This window comes from Haplochromis burtoni, unplaced genomic scaffold (assembly GCF_018398535.1).
Source record: "Haplochromis burtoni strain Fernald_Lab_line unplaced genomic scaffold, NCSU_Asbu1 Contig_357, whole genome shotgun sequence".
NCBI classification, from domain to species: Eukaryota; Metazoa; Chordata; class Actinopteri; order Cichliformes; family Cichlidae; genus Haplochromis; species Haplochromis burtoni.
In genome coordinates this window covers 469,065-476,815 of record NW_024582718.1, presented here as the reverse complement: position 1 = coordinate 476,815, position 7,751 = coordinate 469,065, and positions in this window count along the sequence as shown.

Genomic DNA, 7,751 nt, shown 5'->3' with positions numbered 1-7,751 from the left:
CATTGGGACAATGTCAGTGGGCCCATGACAAGTATGAGTAATGCCAAGGTCTGATTGGATTTTCTGTGCTATATTTAATAAGTGTCTCAGTTTTTTTTTTGTTTTTTGTTTTTATAAATCTATGCAGTTTCAGTCTGAAATTCCTGCAACTTTATGGCCATTTTGTTCTAAAAACAAACTATGATCATAAACAGAAGGTGTGAGCATTTTGTAAGGACTTCTTTTGTCTTTCTTTCTTTTTTGTTCCAATGTAACAAGATTGAAATAGGTATTGTGCCACTTTATGTTGATCTTTAAATGTGCAATAAATTATATTTCAAATGTGTTTTGATAAGGGTGTGTGCTGGTGCGTGTGCTATCTTAGGATTACAAAATTGTGTGTGTCACACTACTTGTTATGACTCATTAACTTCTTCATAAAGTTGTCAGTATGCAGCACCATGAGCATGTGATGATCATTGGTTCAGTGTGCTGCAGTTTCTGGAATATTTAGGCCAGTGGGCTTACAGCTGTAGATTTTTCTATCTGATGTAAACCCTGTATGTTCAGATATATTCATTTGTATTTTATCTCTATACTATTTTCAACCTACATAAACTGTATATAAAAGAAAGATGTAGTATCCACTATAAAGAAACCTGATTTTGAATTCGGCTTTTTAAAGTCAAAGCGCTATCCTGGCACCGTTCACTTCGGGGGTTTTGGAGCCGGAAGTGAACCTATTTAGGGGAGAGGTTGGAGTGCTAAGGGATCAGCTAAAGTTAATATGCTGTATTCATTGGGTCTTTATCTTACAATATAAAGTTCCATAATGCGACTGCTCTTGTGATATTACACTATATAAATAAAACTGAGTTAAATAGACTGTATGGGTGCAACCCACTGACACAGATAACTGCTACTTAGTGCTAAGTAACAGACAAATGAAATGCTAGAATGTCATCGACCAAAAATAAAGCCCAGACTTCTTGGACCTTGAACCACACAGCAAGACATAATATGGCCAGATAATTACATAAAAAATGCACCAAAACCACAAAGAATTTTCTAGCCTGCTCAGCAAATACTGGTCATTAACACCAACAGCAACTACTTTACACAGGACTACCATCACTGTCCTTCATGCATCTCCAGCCTGGTACAAAAGCAACCACAAGCCCAACTTAAAAACATAAAACAGATCAAGAAGCACATGGTGGAATAACTGCCTTCTTCCACACTTTTGCCACCTTGTGACCAAAGTCTGTAAAATCAGGTGAACCACTGGCAGCACACTTAAAAAGTACATGACTATATTAAATATATGACCATTATCATATTCCAAAGAAATCAGTAAAGAACACATTTGCCTGCACCCCAGCATTCCTGGAGGGATACTTATTTAACCCATTACTTTTATCACCCTGCTGTGTGAGATCCAGCCAGGGTGAAGTTTTTCAGAAACTCAGACATTTTAAAATGTGTACTTCGGACAAGGAAAATGAAAATGACGTCTTGCTGCCTCAAAGGTGTACACCTCTATCACCCAACTGGACCAACTTATTGTTTTTAGGCTTCTGACATTTATGACAGACAGTATATTTTGACAGTGCTTGACATCTCTGTATTCTCGTGTCGACTTCAGCACAAAATTTAGCGTGAATGAATAAATGTGGGAAAATGCTTGTTTTTAAAAATAACTCTGTATTTTTGCCTTTTTCAGATACCCAGTGGCCACACCCCTAATGCACCTTCAGCAGAGTTGCCATGGAGAGGGAAACGATCCCCAGAGTCCAAGAGCATTTCTGTAACAGACTGTAAAGCTTACTAAAGTGCTCTAAAGATGGACATTTTAATATGGGAGTCTATGGAGGCTTAAACACTTTTGGAACCAGCCTCAAGTGGCCACTGGAGAAAATGCAGGTTTAGCCCTTTTTGTCGGTCTCATTTCAATCTCAAAGCTATAGCTAGCTTGTTTTTGCTAACTTGCAGTTTGACCAGTTTGTCAGTAGTACCAGATGTGAACCACTTCAGACACAGACGGTAAATAAATGCATATTTAGCTTGTGGTTTCAACTGCCATACTCTTAGCTACCTATAAAACCATTTATTCACTTTTTTGAAAAGTGAATGAATGGTTAACCATTATTGCTCAGGTTAGGATATCATTAATTTGAATCATGTAAACAGCAAATTTCATTCATATGTGTCGATATCAGGCAGAACACACACAGCTGTCCTCTCCAATAGCAATAAATGAGAGAGGAAGAGAGAGGAATGTCTATCCGAGTGTGGCTTCTTCCTTCAGCACAAAGTCTTTACTGCCAAAATAAGAATGTGGATTATTAGTTCATACAATCACTGCATTGTTTGTGGTAAACATAACTATCCCTGCTACACGCAGGGTATAAACCACGGGCAAAATATGTCTGAAATTCCAGAAACCAATTAAATTTGAGCCACTATACCTCTAAGTGTTAGTGCTATTTTACCAGCAGTTCTTAGGACAACCCTGCCTTCTGGGTAACAGCTGGCCCACATAACATTTGTCAGTGCTGTAACTGAGCCATGAATACTAAAAGTTATTACCCATATGTGTCTGCTATCGCTCTGGTTTCACTCAGCCTCGGTAATAACTGAGATATATCCATCCATCCACTTTCTTTAACTCCTTCTCTTTTTTAAGGTCACAGGGGGCTGAAGTCTGTAATGGAGATCCAGGATTCCTAAAAACAAAACAAAACTTTATTTTATTTTTCTTAGCACTACCTCTGAGCACTTTTTTGTTCACTCTGAGAACTATTTAGTGTGTCTTTCTTATATTTTTGTAAACATATTTTTCATATCTACTATTTATATTTTATTCTGGCAAAGTCTGTGTGGAGCACCCAAAATTTAGTTGCACTTGTACAATGACAATAATGGGTATTCTATTCTATTTGTGAAATGTGCTGAATTAGCAGAACGTTTTGAAAATGATAAAGAAATGGTGACCTAAGTTATTAGTGTTAATAAATAAAAAATATATGATACGAACACATGACATTTAAAAGGTTAATTCACCCAAAATCCCCAAACACCTCCGCCCACCGAGACAGAACTGAAACACTCTAAAAGCTAAATAAAGATTAAAAAAGTGCAGAAGGGGAAATGATGCCTATATAAATGCTGACTTAGCAGGGATTGTATTAAATGAAGTAAGCTGGGAATTATACATTTAAAAGCAATAAAAAAAATTGGCATATTTTTTATTCTTCACTAAGTTACATTTTCACTACGTATTCATGCAGAAAATGTACAGGAACTGAAAGGGTTAGAAGCCTGTGTTTCAGGGTACCTTATTCACAGATTTAAAGGTTGTCATTTCACGCTGATTTCCTGTTGTAAGGTATTCTTGTCCATTTCAATGCTTTCAAGACAAATTTCAGCCAAATTCATATTGAAATTCTAAAGTTTCTCTTTCTTTCATTTTGAATAAATTACAAAAAGAACTTCAGCACTACTAGAGATATGTCTTCATACCTCCTGTCTTACATAATCTGCACTTCATTTTATCATTTTAGATTCAATTCTCTTGTCTAACAAAGCTGAAGCAACTGATCAAGATCCAAAGAACAATGTGCTCTCAGCACAGCAGCGAGTGTCTTTAATACTTTTACCTCTGTGAAAGAACTGATCCGTCACTTTTTTTTATGATTCTGTTTTTTGGAATCATGTTTAACAGATACGTTGGAGAACAACAGGACTTCATTCATATATCCTTGAAAACATTTAGGGTTGCTTTTTTGCTGGCTGAGTCAGATGGCTCATCCTTCACCCGGAACAGCTGGGGTGTTTTTGCCACATGGGGGCAGTATTTGTCAGGGATTTCCAGAGCATTCAGTGGTCGAGGTGCAACAGGCCAACTTCAGCAGCAGATTGCAACCCACCTGCTGCGGCAGCCTCCACTAAATAACATTAACCTTTGGAGGACTTGATACATTTCAAGCAGTGGTACATTTTTCTAAAAATCTGGTCCTAGGGCGCCATACTGCAATTTAGAAGTTATTACATATGGGAAGAGTGTGTTGTTCTCTTTGTCTCTGTCTTTTGCTTTATGTCAGAACTCCCTGAAGCTAGCTGCAGCTGGTAACTGATTACAGATGACTTTTCTCTACATTAAGTCAGCGGCCACTCTGAGCCAATCGGCAGCTGACATTTTACCACTAATGAGAAGCTTCTCTTTTTCTGTGGTTTGCTGCTTTGCTGTGATTAGGAGAAAAAAAAAATGCATAACTTGATAAAGTGCTCCATTCCTAACAAGAAACAGTCTCCTTTACCGAGGGGGATGTTGATCTAGTATGTTTGCCAAATATGAATTAATTGATACCCAACAGTATCAGTAAATCACTTTTATTAATCAGTTGTGTGCGCATGTTTGATTGTGTGCACATATATAGCCATGCACATGTGTATGAATGAATGCACAGAAATTTGCAAGTGCATGCAGTTTTTATGTTTGTGTGTGCGCATTTGTGTGTTACTGGCTGTTGTTTTTCTCATCTGCTGAGCTGCACTGCGAGTCATTTATCTCAGTTATCCAGACAGTGTCAGAGCTCCATCTGTGAAAACAGTAAACACACTGACTCACACTCTCTAAGTGACTGCCATTGATACTAGACAAGAGAGGAGTGCAGACACACACACACACACACACAAGAACATGGTATGTCTGCTCACACACACACGGATACAGTTATTGTTTGTTTTCATCTCATTACAGTAACAGGAGCATGGCAACCCCAGAGAGAGGTTGGGTAATAGTTGTGTTTTTGGTTTTCCTCCAACACTGGTTGAGGTTGCTGTTCTCCTTTAACTCTGCACATCACCAATGTACACGAAGATATCAGAGGTGCATGCTGTTGATGAAGGGACACCTTGGCTTCTAATTAATAATTTCAAGCACTTTTGCTTTTAATGTTCTGACACTCAGAGGAAGAGGTTAAGTTTAGGTGGAATCCTTAGACTGATTATCAAATTCTATGAATCTCATGCAGTTTTAGGAGTAGTTGCTAATGATAAACATACTAATGCACATATATTTCAGTAGAAAACAGTACAGACTTTGTAAAATATATAATTTAACAGAGCAACATTTGTATTTTACTCCGGAGCTTAAACAAAAAAATAAAAATATATAAGTCAGCTGACTAATAGTAATTTGTTCCCCATGAATCAGTCTTCTATTGACAGATCAGAGGACACAACCCCATATAACTGCTCCAGTATAAACAAGGGTGAAAAGTTAATACAGTAAGAACAGAGCTCATGTAAATATTAAAGAATTTGTCTGCACACGTTAGCGTCTGATAGTGGTCTATCAAACATATCTTTTTCTTTTGCAGGGGGTGGGGTGTGGGGATTATACCAGCATATTTTGTCCAGTTGAGCACCTTTGACTTCACCGTTTACAGTACTCAGCACTGTCTGCGATACATGTGTCAGCGTAGTCCCGACAACCATGGCAAATAAATGCATCCACAGTTTATTTTCACAGGTGAGCAGATGGTGGTGCAAGATCAAGCGCTGTTTTCATGCCAGTTTCCTGTAAAATTAATAAACAATGTTGCATGATATATACAGAAGACTGGCCGATGTAACAATATGAGAACTTTTTATTCCCTAAAAATCTGTCCTGAACCCAAAACTGCAAAGTCACTCAGCCAGTACCTTTAAACCCCCAGATCATCAAAAACCCTCTTTTATCAAAGCCACTCAACTGCTCAAAGACACGTACAAGATGTCCCGTGACGTCAGTGTAAACTGCAGTATGTTACAGCCACAGTAAGACAGGTCTAACTCCAAACTCTTCTCATTTTAAACACACCAGATTAGCATCAAGGGGCTTAAAAATGACACTAACACCACAGTGCTGCAAAAGAGTCAGTCCCCATTTGAAAAAGTCTGACTTTACAAAATTGCCAGTCAGTTGCAGGACTGACACAGAAAGGTTGCACTCAAACTCAGGACCTTCTAGTTATGAGGCAACAGTACGAGTCCCTTATCCACTTATGCAATTCAAGATAACAGCGAATCTGGAAGGTATTCCAGCTGTCATATTGCAAGCCACAGAAAACACCCCAGAAAGGTCTGTCTCAGTTTTGCATAATGAATTTTCTTACATTATTTACATTGTAGTTTTACTGTTTACAAATTACAGGACTTGTACTTGTTATGAAGTTTTTCCAAAGACTGATTGTGAAGTAGTCAGACTCAAACATCAAGGAAGGTGGTAGGGACGCAGACTACGAAGACATTTCAGGTTTTCAGAGGTGAGCAATTTATTTACAGTGAACTTAATTTAATGTGTAACTTAACAAAACTTCTCCCCCAAAGTAACTCAATTAACAACCCTCACCAGGCCATGCCTCTGGTAACACAGCTCACCGCTCCTTTCTCCCCTGAATCTGGCCGAGACTGGCTTTAAATAGGGCCATCAATTTCCCTTCAATTAGCCCAGCCAGTACCACTCACTTGAACTGAGGGATCTAAAACTCTACACAGATGATTAAAAAGACACAAAACCTCTTCACACTTCTAATTGGCACATTTACACAACTAAATGGCTGTATTGACAAAAAGAAAAAGATTCAACAAATCCCTTTAGACCTTGACACAAACAAAAGGAAGCATTTCTATGGACAAAGAAACCCCTCCACTTGGTCCGACCTGCTGATGTCATGTGTGACATCATCAGGGTTTTAAAATGAGGAAATCCTAGGCTGGCGTTTCCCCACACCTGACCCTCATAAAGACTGAAAAGACAGGACAAAGCAAGTATGAACAAATGACTTAATCTGTAACATAATAAAATATAAAGAAACATGTAACTGAGTATTTGCCTTAATTTGCAGCATGTTTGATTTGCTGGCAACAGAACGCTTACACAAACAAACCCGGGATAGTGAGTGCAGCGATGTTACTTAACAAATAGCAAATCATAGCAAATAAATAGAAACAGAATAATGTGTATAATGTGCAAAAAAAGGTCAACACATATGGGACAAATGGAGAGCATTGCAACTGCTCATCCACTTTGTCACGCTGATACATTGCTGTTTTTCTCATTTGTTGGGGTCAGTTTTTGTCTTGTATTCAGTATTTTCTGAGTAGTGTTATGTTCAGTTTCCCTCTTTAACAGGCACACCAAGTTTCTGAAAAATAGGTTACTTTCATCCATCTGTGTGATTTTTGATATTTCAGAGTCAAATAAAACATGCTTTTTAAACAGTACACTTGTGACTACTTTATCCTTGGCTGCTTGGTACCTTACAATTAGTAACTCTAGCATCATATCAGTTATATGATCCTCTCCATTATAGGTCAGACCTAAACAGAAAGTGACCCACATTTTTCACCAAGATCACACAGCTTATGAACAACACATTCAGTTTCCTCTGTACTCTAAATGAGTCAGACTCTGCAGGTTTTACATTGAATGTAAAACCTTATGAATGGTAACAAGAGATTCATCCTCTAATATCAAAATGAGCAGGTGTGCAGAGCCCCAAACTTTAATCAGTCTCCCTTTGTTGCAAAGCACTTTGCTGTGCTGACAGAGTTATTTAGACCCCAACCTGCATGACTGACTTAAAAGTTCCTTGCCAAGTTGCCACAAGTTATGGAGCTCTCTGTGGCATGAAGTTGCACCCTGTAGCCATTACCAATATTATTCACCTTGGCAAAGGAAGTTTTGCCTCCGGCTTAGTTCTGACGTGCCAGCAAGATCCTTG